The sequence below is a fragment of the Balaenoptera musculus genome, chromosome 20 (assembly GCF_009873245.2).
Source record: "Balaenoptera musculus isolate JJ_BM4_2016_0621 chromosome 20, mBalMus1.pri.v3, whole genome shotgun sequence".
Lineage (NCBI taxonomy): Eukaryota > Metazoa > Chordata > Mammalia > Artiodactyla > Balaenopteridae > Balaenoptera > Balaenoptera musculus.
Genome location: NC_045804.1, coordinates 30,880,334 through 30,897,191, shown reverse-complemented (window position 1 = coordinate 30,897,191; position 16,858 = coordinate 30,880,334). Strand labels below are relative to the sequence as shown.

The 16,858-nt window shown below is 34.3% G+C and overlaps 1 protein-coding gene across 2 annotated transcripts in view; it reads right to left on the bottom strand.

Annotated features, from left to right (window-relative positions):
• STXBP4 (syntaxin binding protein 4) overlaps positions 1-16,858 on the bottom strand; it is a 190,298-nt gene that overhangs the window by 86,280 nt on the left and 87,160 nt on the right. The window lies entirely within an intron of this gene.

The following is a 16,858-nucleotide window of genomic DNA, read 5'->3' as shown; positions in this document are numbered from 1 at the left end:
AAACAAAGATTTTCTTTACTTTGTATGAAAAAGCAAAATCCTAACTTTGCAAAGGAAGACTTGGTTAAGCTTTCTGGAGGAAAAGCAGGTCAATCAAATTATAATTAGCTCTAATTAACCCTCCCAAGAGCTGTCAACTTCTTTACCTGCAGCTGCCTCATCCTCCAAAAGGTGCAAAATTGAATTCTGCCTCTGAACATCAAAGAAAATCAAAGAAACAATGTTCAATCTCTGTTTATCAACAGAAATCCCTAATCAAAGACAGACACACCAGTACATCTATCTAATAAATTTTACCATGTGAACTTTGTTCAAAATATAAATTAGTTAAAACTCTGTTTTGACAATACATTTAACCCTGAACACATAGTTTCCGGTTTAGTGAAGGCTGACGTAAAAGAAAAAACTATTTTCCTACTTCTCCAGTCCTGGTTACAAATGTACCAAAAGAGAACATTTACAGTATTAGAAATTCCTTTCATAATCAGAATTTATATCCTGTTCATTGAAACCTAGTACCACTCAAAGGCTACTTTTTTAGCTATCAAATATTTAGAATTCATCTGAAGTTTGGAGTTTAAAAACAGAAATTTAGTCCTTCCAAATTAACTTTTAGAGAATTCAGTTAGAATCAAAATTTTATCAAATTTTGTTTGTTTTGATGGAACTTGACCAAGAGTTCCAAATTTGAATCTAGATATAATAAGATCTAAATAATAAATAAGATTCTTAAATTGATTTGGAAGAAAAAAAATCAGTGAGAACTGGTAAGCAAATTCTGAAAAACAACAACAATAAGAAGGAAAAAAAGGAAGAAAGAAAACAAATAATGTGAGACATGGCCCAAGAATTTAAGGCATATATAAACTACAAAAGTTGGTGCTAGCCAAAGAAGAGTTAGATAAAACATTCATTCACCCAATATTTATTGACAAAGCAACTGGAAAGATTAGACAGCCCCAAACAGACCCCTAGATTATATGAGAATTTAATTTATGGTAATGGAGATACCACATAACAATGAGTGGTTGTGACAACAAACTATTTGGAAAAAAAGTGTAAAGTGTAGACCCTCATCTCATACCACATACCAAACAGAGTAATTTCTTAGGTGGGCTAAACAAAAACAGAGATGGGAGGAAAACCAGGTAAATATGTATCTGAAATTGCTAGGAATGAAATTTTTTAAAGTTAAAAAAAAGGTGGGGGGAGAAATCACAAAGAAAAAGATTTGACAACACAAAAACACCTGTGTTTAAAAACTTAAAAAATTAGAAAGACAATTTGTATATAAGGGAAAATATTTGCAATAGATTTGGTAGAAATAGGGTTAATAACTACAATGTAAAGAGATCTTATAAAATGATGTGGGGAAAGTGGGAAAACAGTTATTGATTAAGAATAGAAGTGAAGAAGAAAAAGCAAGAGTGGGAAGGGGATACAAATGACATAAGGGGCATAATGGTCAGGAGTGGCAGAATGTCATGAGCAATCATATCAGGAAACCAGCTGCCTTGAATATGAAGAATTGTGATGGAAGTCACAATTTTATTTGAAACCCATGGTCATAGACAATCTTTGGTATCTAATGCGGATGACAATGAATCAAAAGTGCGTACAATATTTTCAAATAGGGTGATTTATTTATGTAAGGTTAGGTAGGACTAGAGAAGTCTTGTTTTTAGTTCTAAAGTAGTTTGTGAATAAATCATTTAACACAATGTCATGAGTCACACAGCAAAGTAAGAGTACTGAAAGTGTTTCTCACAGGTTAAACTGCCAAGACAGGAGTTTTATAGTATCAACTGCCTTATCACTACTTCCTCCTTGGGTAAAATTTACTAGTTTGTCAGCCAAGTTAATATATATTGCTCTTACATTAAGAAACATAAAATGTTTGGCATCTGCATAGATGTTTAAAATATACCCTGGGAAGGTGCTCTCTTAGCAACTGACTTATGGAATTTTACAGATTTATATTTGCTTGTTTTTGGTTAAATAAGGAAAATTATAGGGAGTAATGCCTACTTTGGTATGCAATCATGTCTCTGACAACTCACCACCTAGAGGGCACCTATTCTGAAGTGCTTTCTAGGAAGTGATGGTTTTCCTCTATTTTTCGTTTTTCTTCCTAGATAGAGAGCTCCTTGTAAAGAGTATATCTAGCTTTCACAGTGCATTCACACAAAACGAGCATTAAATAAAAGAGGCTGAAACATCTCCCTTGCCAAGTTGCCCTTATAAGTTACTGCAGGCATGTGTGAAACAACTGATGAAAGAATGCTGAATGTGGTCCCTGAACAGCCAGAAAATAAGTGGCTCACAATATGGAAACCAGAACCCTAACATCAGTTCTAACTAAGACGACTGATACAGAATATGCTGTAATCAAATTGAACTGAAAGGTTTCTATGAAGAATAAGATCACTTTCCTCCCAAACTTCTCTAACATTGAAAATTCTGTGAGTCTAGTTAATCTAACACAATTAAAACAGTTCTATAGTATCAATAGGGTAATAAAATTTCTCTCAGAATTCTTAAAATGGTAAGAACTTTTCTACATTAAAAAGAAACAACTATTTGGAAATGGGTATCTGAAATACACATCTTTGTTTGCGGAAGCTAGGTTAGAATGCTACATTCACCTCCAGTGAATCACTAGATAATGGCTGCTGTCTGCAAATAGGAATGCCAGCTGGGCTGTCTTCGTGTTCCTTTTCCAAGCAAGCTGTCTTTAACTTAGGCAGTTACTTGGACAAAGTTTAACACTGGATAATACACGGGTCATTTTTTTGATTCTCATAAAGGGAATTAAAGTTGAAAAATAAATCCAACCAAGTTTGTTTAACAAGTTTCTCCACTCAGATTGCTATCATTGTAGGAGCTTTATAATCTTTTTTCTCAAAGAGGGTGCTTTTTTGTTTGTTTTATTTGCTTTTTAAAAATCATTTTAAGATCATTGTAGACTACACATGGTTGTAAGAAATAATACAGAGAGGTTTCTTGTACTCTTCACTCAGTCTCCTCCAATGGTTATATCTTTCATTAGTATAGTAGAATATCACAACCAGGAAATTTCATTGATACGATCCACCAACCTTAATCAGATTTCACCAGTTTTATAAGCACTCAGCAATAAAAAGGAACAACATAAATAGACAAAACAACCTGGATGGGTTCCAGGGGAATGATGTTGAATGAAAAAAGCCAATCCCCAAAAGTGACATATTGTATGATAACATTTATATAACATGTTTGGAAAGACAAAATTATAGATACAGAGAACAGATTAGTGGTTGCCGGATGTTAAGAGATGGGGCATGGAAGGAGGTGGCTGAGACTACAACAGAGTAGTAGGAGGGATCCTTGCAAAGAGGGTTTTTAATAGAAAATACAGGTTGACATTCTGAGGTTACAAGTGACCATCTGAAATGGGAACACAGGAACATTTTACTACAGTTCCCTTTCAGAACAGAACAAAAAACCTGACAAATACATGTATTTTTCTTTTTTTCCTCTAAAGATGAGATTGGCATCTTGGAATATCTACTAGTTCCATACAGAACTATTGTAAAAAGTTCAGATCACTCAAGAAGAATAAAAGGGGTGTAAGAACTCATATCAATTCTAAAAATTAGAGGCTTTACTGTTTCTTTAATAAATGCACAAAATTAACAAACCTCTTCAAGTGTGAAAATGTGAATATTCTTTAGTAATCACATATTATTGTTCCTTTTAGAGATATATTTAATCTGTTCTTAAAGTTTCCATTGTTGCTTAATCCATAAACCAAGATAGTGCACATGCCAGCTGTTCCAGCTGTATCTAAGTTCATGCTCAACTGTCCACAGAGAATCCTGTGCTGATCTGACCTCACGTTTCAGCCTCGGGACTTCACGCCCTCCTCAGGCGTTCAACGCAAACTTTACACAGGTGAGGCCAACTACAACTGGGCTTATCTGAACTTGGAGAAATTTCCCGTGTTTCTCTAGGGCAGAGACTGGTTTAGACAAGCTAAATATTTTGGCTTTGGACTGTTCACCAATTCATTGCTGCCTTAGGTCATAACACTATGCTGAAAGAAACTTTAAAAACAACTTGTATGAGAGTAGGCTTTAGAAAGCTGTTGATCAAAGGAAGTTGCTAGAAAAATGGCCCATGCTTGTTAAAAGTTGTTAGAACTTGAAGAAAAAATAACAAGCAGTATATATAATTTCATGGGAAACTGTGCTCATGATTTTAAACAGTTAGGTTGGATTATTTTGTAAGGCATGAAAACTCATCAAAAATACTTAGATTTTAGAGAATAGTACCACCAATTCTTTACAAAACAGTGAGTAAAGTATTATGGTAGCCATCCCTGGTTGAAAAAAATACAAATGTACCTGATCCTCCTAGTGGAAAAGGATCCCTTCACAGCTTGTTCTTTCATTCTTTTAATTTCTTTCTTCCCTTGCTCTCCCTTCCTTTTCCCCATTCTCCCTGTCTCCCTCTCTTTAGTTCTTCTTTGCTTTCTTTTTGGGTCATTACACTAAATAAAGGTAAATTAATTTCCATAATTTAAAATAGCTATTGTACCTTCAAAAGGAGAGATTATTCTGCTTTTAGGATCAGGTCTCACAATAATTAAATTAAAAGTTTTAAGTGAACAAAGGATATCAAATTGTGCTCTCTTCTCCTTTGGAAGCAACTGGAAACAGCACTGTAAAATAAATTGAAAGTCAATCTAATGGTGTTTTAATAATTAGGTTACCTATGTATTTAAAGGATTTATATGGCATAATTATTAGTATTGTACTGATTTCACATCAAGATCTTCAAAAGGATCCTAAAAAAGGGGAAAGAAATTTTGCCAAATTTCATATGACTCAAATTACTGGTTTTTTCTTTTTTTTTTTTTTTAATTACTGGCTTTTAAAAGTTTTTAAGAGAAGAGTTAATCACAATTACTTTGTCATTTTTATTTTTTTTACATCTTTATTGGAGTATAATGGCTTTACAACGTTATGTTAGTTACTTCTGTACAACAAAGTGAATGTGTATGTATACATATATCCCCATATCCCCTCTCTCTTGAGCCTCCCTCCTACCCTCCCTATCCCACCTCTCTAGGTCGTCACAAAGCATCGAGCTGATCTCCCTGTGCTATGCAGCAGCTTCCTACTAGCCATACATTTAACATTTGGTAGTGTATATATGTCAATGCTACTCTCTCATTTCGTCCCAGCTTCCCCCCTACCCCCGTGTCCTCAAGTCCATTCTCTACGGCTGTGTCTTTATTCCTGCCCTGCGACTAGGTTCACCAGTACCGTTTTTTTAGATTCCATATATATGCGCTAGCGTACGGCATTTGTTTTTCTCTTTCTGGCTTCACTCTGTATGACAGACTCTAGGTTCATCCACCTCATTACATGTATTTGTAATTTTTAGACTTGTTAATTATGAAAAAAGAAATTAATCCTTGGAAAAATGGAGAAGTAGTATTTTCACTAAAGCATAGAAACTCTTTCATGAACAATAAGTCTGAAATCCCCTTAAACCGAATAATAACATTCTACACGAATAAGAGAAGATGAATGGTATGCAAGGTCAATATACTAAAAAAAAAAATGGACAGTTTTGGGTTGATTTTGGGTGGTATATTTTTATTGCAAGTGTGTGTTTCTGAAATGAGTAGTTGTGCCAGTATGTATGCACGTGTTTGTATACACATATATATTTCAAAAATTATTTTTGCTAAAACTGGAAAATATGCATTAATCTATACTATGAATTAAAACGTCTTTACTCTCAATCTCATTTCTCTTGCTTTGTTAATTGCATTATTATAGACTCTCAATCACCAAATTACAAAGCCTCGACCGCTTTTTCTGATTATTACTGCACATGCTATCCCTGTTAAGTCTGGTTGACTTTACCCTCATGGTATCTTTCACACTGACCGCCCTGGTATACTTGGTATAATTCCATTGCCACTACCCAGTTAAATCCTCCATTGCCTGTTATCTGGACTTTTCAAATTTTAAGGTGCATTCATATCACCCAAGGACTTGTTAAATGCAGATTCTGTTTCAGTAGGTCTTGGGGTAAGACCTGAGACCCTGCATTTCTAAGTTCCAGGTGTTGCTGACACTGCTGGTCCTTTGAGTAGCAAGGATGCAGAGTTCTAGACCTGCCCTGTCTAATATGGTAGCCACTAGCTACATGTGGCTATTGAGCACGTGAAATATAGCTAAGTAGGCTGAAGAACTGAACTTTTAATTTAATTTTCTTCAGTTTGCATTTAAATTTAAAAACTTAAAATATTTTTCCATTGCACAGAAGTTTTTTGTTTTGGTAGAATTGTATTTCACTTTTATCACTGTATCATTTAAGATATTAGTGTTGAACTGTAGTGTTTGTGCCAGGCATGTGAGTCATTTGAGTTGTATACATAAACACATAACTGATCTGGTCACTGTTAATGAATTAATTAATTTCAAAAAAATTTTTACACAACTGTATGCTTATCTGAATATTTTATACAGACAGCATGAGTTACAGTAATACTTGTGTAAATCATGATTGGTAATTAAATTGAAATACTTATTTTTATTAGAATATAGTTAAATTATTTTTGTATTTAAAAAAGTAGGTATGGAGAAAATTTTTAATTTAAAATGAAGACATATTATTGATGCAGAATAAAGTAAAGATGAATTAGCTAGTAATATAACCAGGATAGAAGACAGTCTAGAAGAAAATCTGTTGCAAGTTTTATGATGAATGCAACTGCAATTTACAAAGCTGTTTGTTGTGTAAAATTTTTTTAAACATATGAAAAGTGAGAAATTGAGAGATTTTTGCAAATGTGTAATGAGTTTGTTAAGAAGTTTTCTCTTAACAGTCAAATAAGAACTAATGAAATTAGTCACTTGATATCAGAAGTAAATGTTCAACATTTGCTAACTTTGGCCAGCTATAAAATGACTTGGATTTTTTTGTATAAAAGAGTAAACCATTTTTAGATCAATATGGTAATTTCAGTTTTGATAGATGATTAGAAGATATATTTAATAAAAAATGAAAGAACTTCAATTAAGTCACAAAACAAATATCCATAGAATGCAAGACATTTCCAACAATATCAATGACCAATTGATTCAAAATTTGAAAAACTACAGGTACCTGTCTTCAGCTTTAGATGAGCAACGGGATATAGGAGATACTATCAAATTCATACTTCAGGCATGTATTGTCTTAAAGGACTTCCAAATTTATGACAAAAAGTTGTCAATCCACAGCCTAAAAAAATCAGACTTATGGTGTAGATATTTTAACTTTTACATGTGTCAAACAAGCATTTCAGCTGGATAATGAAGAAAATTTTTTTTTATCATAATAGGTGCTCCAGCTAATTCTGATTTGCTGACATTTTCGAACAAGAGACTGTTTTCTTTATTGTTTCATGCCATTGTAGGATATATTTTGAAAATTTCTGTGCTCAGTTTCCTGAAGCTGACTGTATGAAAAACATCATGGATACAGTTGTTAACCTTGTTTAATATATATGTGCAAATTCTATGAATCTTCACTAGTTTAGAAGACAATGAATTTAAAGATCCTGTGTTCTTTGCCAGGGCTCCTTGGCTGAGCTGTGGAAGAGCTTAATAAAGATTTACTGTATTTTTAACTCCAGTTGAAGGTTTTCTTGAAACAAAAGGAATGGCTGCCTAATATTCAATAATCAAAGACAAAAAATGGCAGTGTGATTTACATTTTATTATCAATATCACACTGTACACGAATGAGCTAAATTTGACACTCTAAGGAAAGAGAAAGCTTATTTGTGAAGCTAGACAAGTATAAGAATTTATACTGATATTGAACATTTTCATAATATAAATCAATAATGATTTACATATTTTCTACCATAAATCAATATGTAGATTTTAATTATTGATAATGTTATGTAAATTAGCTCCAAAAACCTTAAAATTTTTGAAGTATGCTTAGTTGATATTGATACATTTACAGTTGCTTTCAATATATGCAGTACTCCTTTGAATTTATGATATACTTAACTTGAAAAGACATGGCTTTGAAATGATGTGGCTTTAAAGACTAAGTCTTCTAAAAACATGAAAAAGTTTTGCCAATATGGACATAAATATTATAAGAAAAATATTTTTGGTATTCATTTTAGTTACTGGGAACGTTTTAACTTTATTTGGAACATTTGGGTATATGAATATAAAAGTATAAATCTTGTTAAATCTAATCACAGCAGTGTTTCCAATGAAAATGTAGTGTACAAATTAAGATGCACTGTAAGTGTAAAATAACACTGGACTTCAAAAATACAGTATGAAAAAAGAATGTAAGAATATCTCATTAATGAATTTTTAATATTATTTCATGTTAAAATGATCATATTTTAGATATATTAGATGAAAAATATATATTTAAAAGAATTTTACCTGTTTCTTTTTACTGTTTTCAAAATGTGGCTACTAGAAAACCAACAAGGCATAGTTGGCTTCCAATGTATTTCTATTGGACAGTGCAGGTCTAGACTATTATAAAAGCCTCTTAGCTGATATTCAGTTACTTCCAAACCCGCTGCTAGATTAACTTTCTTAAAGTCTAGATAGTCTTCATTCATCCCTTCATCTATTCACTAAATATTTATTGAGTACCGACTCTATGTCAGTGATTGTTCTAAGATAAATCAGAGAAGAAATGAAAGATAGCTGCCCTCCTCATGAAGCTTACCCTCTAGTTGGTGGATATAGATGAAGGACAAAAACATAACAAGTATAAAATATAAAAGAAAGCAATCAGGAATACCAAAAAACTTATCCACAGATAGTGAGAGCTGGAGCATTAGTGGGGTGATGGTGCAGGGACGTCAGAGGGGCTGGAGAACTAGTAGGGGAGTGGGGGGAAGAGTGGCAAGAAATGAGGTCATTGAGGTTAGAGGGGTGTAGGGATGGGGGATAGGACTGGCTTTTATTCTGAGTGAGATGGAAAGTTCTGGAGAGTTCTAACAAGTATTAAAAGGCTATTTCTGGCTGCTGTGTTCAGATCAGACTGTATGGGAGTGGGGCAAGGGTAAAAGCTGGGTGATCTGGTAGGAAGCTATAATTACAACACAGGCAGAAGATGATGATGGCTTAGACCAGTGATGGAAGTGATAAAAAGTGGCAGAATTCTCCAATTTTTAAAAAGTAGGGCCAACAAGTTAGATGTAGAGTGTGAAGGAAAGACAGGGGTCAGATTATAGGTGGAACAAGTTGATCTTTCTTCTCCTTTTGTCAAGTATCTTCACTGGCAATCCATTGTCTAAAATCTTAGATTGGTATTCAAGTGCCTATATGCTTTGGCCCCAACACAACACCTCCCCACAGCCCCCAAATGTTATTTCCTAATGCTTTCATCTGTCCATGTTTCCCTTATGTTCCTAGGCCTTTAATAATGATAAAAGAATACAAATCAAAACTATTATTTTTTAGGAACTTACTATATTACTGATAGTTTTAGGCTCTTAAACGCTAAAGAACTAGGAACAAATTATAAGACAGACATTATCATCACATTTTTAGATACAAACATATTAACAAGTAATAGTAAAATTAGCATACAAAAGAGGGCCAATTTTGACTCTCAAGATAAGACTTTCCCTTTCATACCACGATTTTCATGCTGCACCCTCTAACTGGAATGCTATCTCCTTTCCATGTCTGGTCCACCTTCTCCTTAATAAAAGTCTCCTTATTCCGTCAGCCAGAATTAGGTTTTCTTCCTCTAAATCAAATTGTTAAAACAAATCATTTCCACCTCTTTCTCCACACCTAATATTTCTTCTTCTATTATTAATAATAATGACCATAATAGTTAACATTTGTTGAGTGCTTACTTCGTGCTATATACATTTATACTATCATATTACCTTACTTTACTAAGTATGCTTGATATTCTAAAGCTTTTAAGTTCCAAGCATTTAGGAGAAAAGAAAATTTTAAGTAAATGTAGAAAAAACCCTACCCCTTAATTTATTCTACATGTAAAAATTAACAAAGAAGATTTATAAATGTCCACTTTGAGCATTCAAAGAAACACTAAAATGTAAATTGGCCTGGCCATATAAACTGATGCAAGTATTGAAGATACAGAACTAAAAAGGCATATCAATCAAAGTACAAAAAAACTTAATAAAATGGGGGTCTAAAAACTGGACAAAAAATAGAGGACTTTTAAACACTTTTAATTTGGAAATAATTTCAAATTTATATAAGAGATACAAGAATAGGAATAGTAGAAAGAACATCTTTATATCCTTGGCCCAAATTTACCTAACTCACAGATTCATCCTTTTGCCAACATGTCCATGAGTGAGAAATAAAGTATTCTTGCAAACCACTGATATTTCAAGGTTGTTACCGAGATTTTGCATGTTCTCAATCTCTCACTTATATACATATGTACACACATATGTATACATATACATATTTATATACACATATGTATATAAATATATATACACATACACACACACAATTTTTTCTAACCATTTGAGGGTGAGTTACATTACACTCATCATGGTTCTTTACCCCTACAAACGTCAGTATTTCCTAAGTATAAGGCTATCTCTTATACAACCATAGTACAGCTATCAAATTTAAGAAATTTAACATTGAACCAATACTTTTATCTAATCTACCATCTGTATTCCAATTTTGTTAATTGACCCAATAATATCCTTTATAGCATTTTCCCCATTCCAGTGTAGGATCAGCTTTTTATTTAGTTTTCACGTCTCTTTACCCCCTTTTAATCTGGGACCTTCCCTCACTCTCTCCTTCCTCCCTCCCTCATCCTTTCTCTCTTTCTTCCTTCCTGTCTCTCTTTCTCTCTCCCCTGTCCCTCTCTTTCTTTTGTCCCTCCCCTCCTCCCTTCCTTCCTTCCTCCCTCCCTCCCTCCTTCCCTTCCTTTTCATTCTCTTGTTTCTTTATGTCATTGACAGTTCTGAAGAATATAACCCCCACCCCCACCCCCAACACACACACACCTTTAAAAAAAATAAAGCTGTCCCTCATTTGGGGTTTGTCTGATGCTTCCTCATGGCCAGATTCAGGTTTATACATTCTTAGCCATAATACTACATAACTGATGTTGTGTCCTTTTCAAGGTATCACATTTGAAGTCACACATGCCCATCTGTTCTTCACTGGTGACATCCATTTTTAGCACTAGTCTAGGAGTTGTCTGATTTCACTACTGTATAATTACTATTTTCCCCTTGCAATTAATAAGCAGTTTATAAAAAGCCACTTTAAAACCATGTAAATATGTAAATGTTCTGCTCTTCATAAAAAAAATTCCCCCTAGATTTAGCATTTTATGATTAGAGTCTAATCCAGCCATTACTGAAACAGATGCAAAATGCTGACTTCCCAAATCTGGCAGCTTCTCTGATAACTGTAGTTATCAGTCGGCACTCAACAGTCTATAATGAGCAAGAGCCCTCAGTTCTCCCCATTAATGAATTCATCTCTTTACTATGGTATGGACTCATGAATCACAATTTTTTCAATGGTTCATTACTGTATTTAATTATTTTGGTGCTCAAGTACTTCCAGATTGGCCAGTGGAAGTCCCTTCAAGCTGGTTCCTTGTGACATGATACCATCATTTTGGGCATTTCCTTATTTTCTAGCATAAGATGTTTCAGGCTCATTTTGTACTTACTCACCCCCGGCCCTGAAATCAGTCATTTCTCCAAGAAGCCTGGATTCCTATTAGTGGGAAATGGGCACTTAGATATGCTATATGCTCATTGCTATTGGGGTGTCTGCTTCTTGGCTCTTTCAGCTGTCAGAGCTAGGATTTTATATATATATATATATATATATATATATACACACACACACAAACACAAACATACATACACACACACGTGTGTGTATAAATACATATATATGGGCACATATTATTCATATTCACATACATACATACATGTATATTTTATAAATGATGCATTCACAATGATACCTCCAATTCTAGTCCATCCACAGGATTCTTTCTTGACTTCCTTCATTCTGCTTTGAATGTCTTTGCTTTTTCATTGAGATTCTGGCTCTCAACAACAATCAACACATTTGCTGAGACCTATATTACATCTTAAAATTGTTTCAGAATGGCTTTGGCCACACCTCTAAAATAACAACAAGACAACAAAACATACTATAAAAGTTTTGGGATTTGTTTGCAATTCTTTTCTAACTCAACCCAACCTGTCAAACACTGAACATAAATACTGTGTTCATAAGTTACTGAAATTGATTCTTTCTTTTGTTTTCCTTTGGTATATTTATGGTATTCATTTGACATGCAAATGAATTAATTTATTTCACTTTGCTTGCAGTTTTAAGCTCATTTTCCCTTTCCTATCTTTCCTGATTTCTTTATATATTTTTAAAATGTGTAGAATATTAACATGCCTCCCAAAGTAAAAATTACATAAAAAGGTATTCTCAGAGAGGTGTCACTCCCTCCTGCATCTTGTCCAGTCTGTGCCCACCCGTGTTGTAGATAACCAATTTCATTGCTGCGTAGTTTATCCTTCCTTTGGTTTCTTTTGTAAAGATAGATACACACGATAATTTCTCTTGTTTATAAATGATAATACTATATACACTCTTTCATCCTTTGCTCTTTTTTACTTGAAAGTATCTCTTGGAAATCACTTTGTACTACTGAGGAGAGATCTTCCTTCTCTCTTCTGCAGTGGCATAGAGCTCCACTGCCCGTACGGACCATAGTCCATTCAATCGCCTATGCTTAGGAGATTAAGGTAGTTTCCAATATTTCCTAATTACAAATAATATCACAATAAATACTGTGCATATGTATTTTAATATTATTAAAGGTATATCTTCAGGGCAAAGTCCTAGAAGTGAGGTTGCCAGGTTGAAGGGTAAATGCATACATAGATTTGCTAGAAATGCCAAATTCTCCTTCATAGCTGCACGCCATTTTGCATTACCACCAGCAATGTATGAGGATGTCTGTTTTGAAACAGCCTCACCAACAGTGCACTGTCAAGCTTCTGAAATTTTGCTAATCTGATGGATGAAAAGTTGTACTGGCATATCTAAAAAAAAAAAATAGCTTTGCTGAGGTAGAATTTATATATATAATAGTAAAATTTACTAATTTTAGGTATATGGTTTGATAACTTTGCTTAACCCAATGTCACAAAAGTTTCTTCTGGAATTTAAGTTTTAGTTCTTACGTTTAGATCTGTAATCCATTCAGAGTTAGTTTTTGAATATGAAATGAGGTAGTGGTTGAGATTCAATTTTTCTCACACTAATACTCCCTTGTTCTAGCACCATGTATTGTAATGAGCAGCTTCTCCTCATTGAATTGTCTGTGAACATTTTCAAATACCAAGTGACCCCAAGTGAGAGTCAATTTCTGGTATCAGATTGCTGTTAGCTCCAGGCTTAAAACACTCGGAACAAGAAATTTAGTTCACATAGCTCCCCTCTTCCCAGAGGAGCAGCTTCTCTGCGCTCACGTTCCAGTTCCTTTGGTTGTTGCTTAGTGTGTAATGTCCAGGTTTTAGAGTTGTTTTCTCTTGGAGAATGTCCTCTGCAAGTGTCTTGCTCAGTACTAGAAGCTGGAAGTCCTGTCTCAATGTAGATTTAATTGGTATTTCTCTTATTATGAGAAAGACTGAATATCTTTTCATGTTTCATATGACCTTTTTATAACTTTTTTCGTGAGTGGTCTGCTCATGTCTTTTACCCATTTTTCTATGTAATTTTTGGTTTCATCTAAACTGTTAAAACTTCTGCTTATAATTTGTGTATATGGATGCAAGTGAATTTTGCATATTAATTTTAATTTTTTAAAAAATTAATTAATTATTTATTTATTTGGCTGCATTGGGTCTTCGTGGCTGCGTGCGGGCTTTCTCTAGTTGCGGCGAGCGGGGGCTACTCTTCATTGCGGTGCATGGGCGTCTCATTGCAGTGGCTTCTCTTGTTGTGGAGCGTGGGCTCTAGGCACAGGCTTCAGTAGTTGTGGCACACGGGCTCAGTAGTTGTGGCTCGTGGGCTCTAGAGCACAGGCTCAGTAGTTGCGGCACACGGGCTTATTTGCTCTGCAACAAGTGGGATCTTCCCGGATCGGGGCTTGAACCTGTGTCCCCTGCATTGGCGGGCGATTCTTAACCACTGTGCCACCAGGGAAGTCTCTTGCATATTAATTTTATATCTTGCTGGCTTGTGGATTTTTCCAACGAGTTAGTTTTATCATTGATTCTCTAGAGTTTTCTGGATTACTATTATGTTATCTGCAAACAGAGATAGCTTTATTTTTTCTTTTCCAATTCGTATGTCCCTAGTTGTCTTTCTAGTCTAACTGCATTTTCTTTTTTTGTGCTACTTTTATCAGGTTTAGGCATCAAATGTTATACTTGCTGCCAGAAAAGAATTTGGAAATTTTCTTTCTTTTCTTTTTTTTTTTAATACTCTGAAGCCATTTATGGGGGATTGATTGCCAGAGGTTTGGTTAGATTCCCCTGTGAAACTATTTGGCCTGGTCCTTTTCTATAGGGTGGCTTCTTGGTAACTTTATTTCTTCTATGAAAATTGGTATATTAAACTTTCTATCTCTATTGAGGTCAGTTTTGGTAAATGATATTTTCCTAAAACATTTTAATAGGTGAGTTAATCCCAGTTATGTTAATTAAGATGACTATTATGTTCAGTCTCAATTTTGTCATACTGCCTTTTGTTGAAATTATTGTGTGTATTTACTGCATTTCTTCATTCATGCGTCCCTTTTACTTTTTAAAAGAGATTTCTTTTGGTAATTAGGAAGATGTGTATTTTCATTCTACAGGTTACATTTGTATTATTGCTTTTTATAGTGCCTGAGATTCCCTCAATCTTTACCTCATCTTTTTGATATTTGGTGTCAGTTTTAAATAATATTCAGTGACTATTATACTTTACTCATACAACAAAATGATATTATGCTATTTTCCCTTTTTTTCTCCCTTCTCCTCTAATTAAAAAAAAAATTGCATCTTTGATTTTTGTCAGACATGTAATATTTACACATTATTCTTTTACCCGTGAACTCACTCTCATTTTAGTCTCAGCTATATAATAACAGATAGGAAATGCTCACTGTTTGGAAATTCTTGTCAAAGTTATCCCAGGCATTTTTTGGCTGGGTGAAACTCACCTCTCCCAGATTCCTCAGGAATACTACATGTGTACATTATTCCCTGAATACTAGCACATTTTAAACTGTTTTTCTATGGCCTTGATATCTGGGAGTCAACTTGGTGGTACACAATATTCTTGGTTTACACATTCTTTCCTTTAGTTTCATGAAAATATTGCTCCACTAATGCCTTACTTTGTATGTTGTGTCAAGAAGGCTGATGCTGGTCTAGTTCTATTGCCTTTGTAAGTTATTTGACCTTTTCATTTGGAGGCACTATGCATATTTTTTCTCTACATTTAAAGTCTACTAGTTTTACTAGGATATGTCCTACAATTGATCTTTCCAGGCCAAATTTCCCCACTGCCCAATAACAGTGTCAGGTCATCTTTTATTTCTGAAAAGTTTTCTTGGATTATAGGTCTAAATATTAGTGCTGTTCAGTTGTTTTGATTTACTTCTTTAAGAAAATCTTTTACTTCTTTATTTCATTCTTATTTTTCTGGTTTTCTTCAATGCCTTTTCATTTGATTATATTCTTCCTTGGGAAACCTGTAATTTAGTGTTCATTTCTGGTATCATTTTGTCTTTTTCTTCTCTTTCTTTCCTAAGTTTTATCAACTCTCATTTCATTTATTCCTGTTTTTTGTCATTTTCTAAGTCAGTTTTAAATTTCTGATTTGAGGTGGTTTTTTTCTTAATGCCAAATGCTTGTTTGAGGATATTAAATTGAGTTTGCAGTGATGTGTCACAGTTTTTGTCAGCTTTGTGGTTGAATTGTTTTGGAGGTTTCATTAGGAGAAAAGCTTTAATTCATATTGTCTGATTTTCACAGTTGTCTTGTAATGACAGGGACAGATTTTTTTTTTTTCCAATTCCTTTTTCTTTCATAGAAAGCGTTCTTAGTTCAACAGCACCCTCTTCTGTGCAATTTCTTTTATGGATCATGTTGTCATAGTGGAGGGTAGATAGAGGAGGTTTGGTATGTCTTGTTTCTCTTTCATTTCTGCAAGATCCTTAATTTTCCCCTCTTATTTCCTTGTTTCTCTTTATTTCCTAATCTCCAAGGGATACCACCCCTTCTCTATTTGATTCTTCCCCAGAAGCAATGATTCTCGAAGGCTGCCACTTCTGGTTGCACACACTTTCTCAAGTCCTGAGAACCACAAAATCCTGGCCTCTGTTCAGTATTTTGGCATTAATAGTTGCATTTTTCTCTTTCTGGGGGTGATTTTATTTGTAGTACTTCATCTAATTGCTCTGTTTCTCCTTATTCTTTTTCAGAGTTTTTAAGCCTTACCTCCTCTGCTCTTTGTACCCCAGGTTTCAGTGCAGGCAAGCTGCAAGAACTTGTTGGAATTTTTAAACTCTATTTGTATGTAGTTTGAAGGTTCTTGTGTTCTCTGTCCAATAGCCATATTTAAGGTATGGGTCCTGGGAATTCCCTGGCAGTCCAGTGGTTAGGACTTGGTGCTTTCACTACCATGGGCCTGGGTTCAATCCCTGGTTGGAGAACTAAGATCCCGCAAGCCAAGTGGCGCAGCCAGAAAAAAACCCAAACAAGCAAACAAAAGAAACTGGTATGGGTCCTGTATGGTTTTATTTTGCTCTGTAAACTTTATGTTTTCTGGGA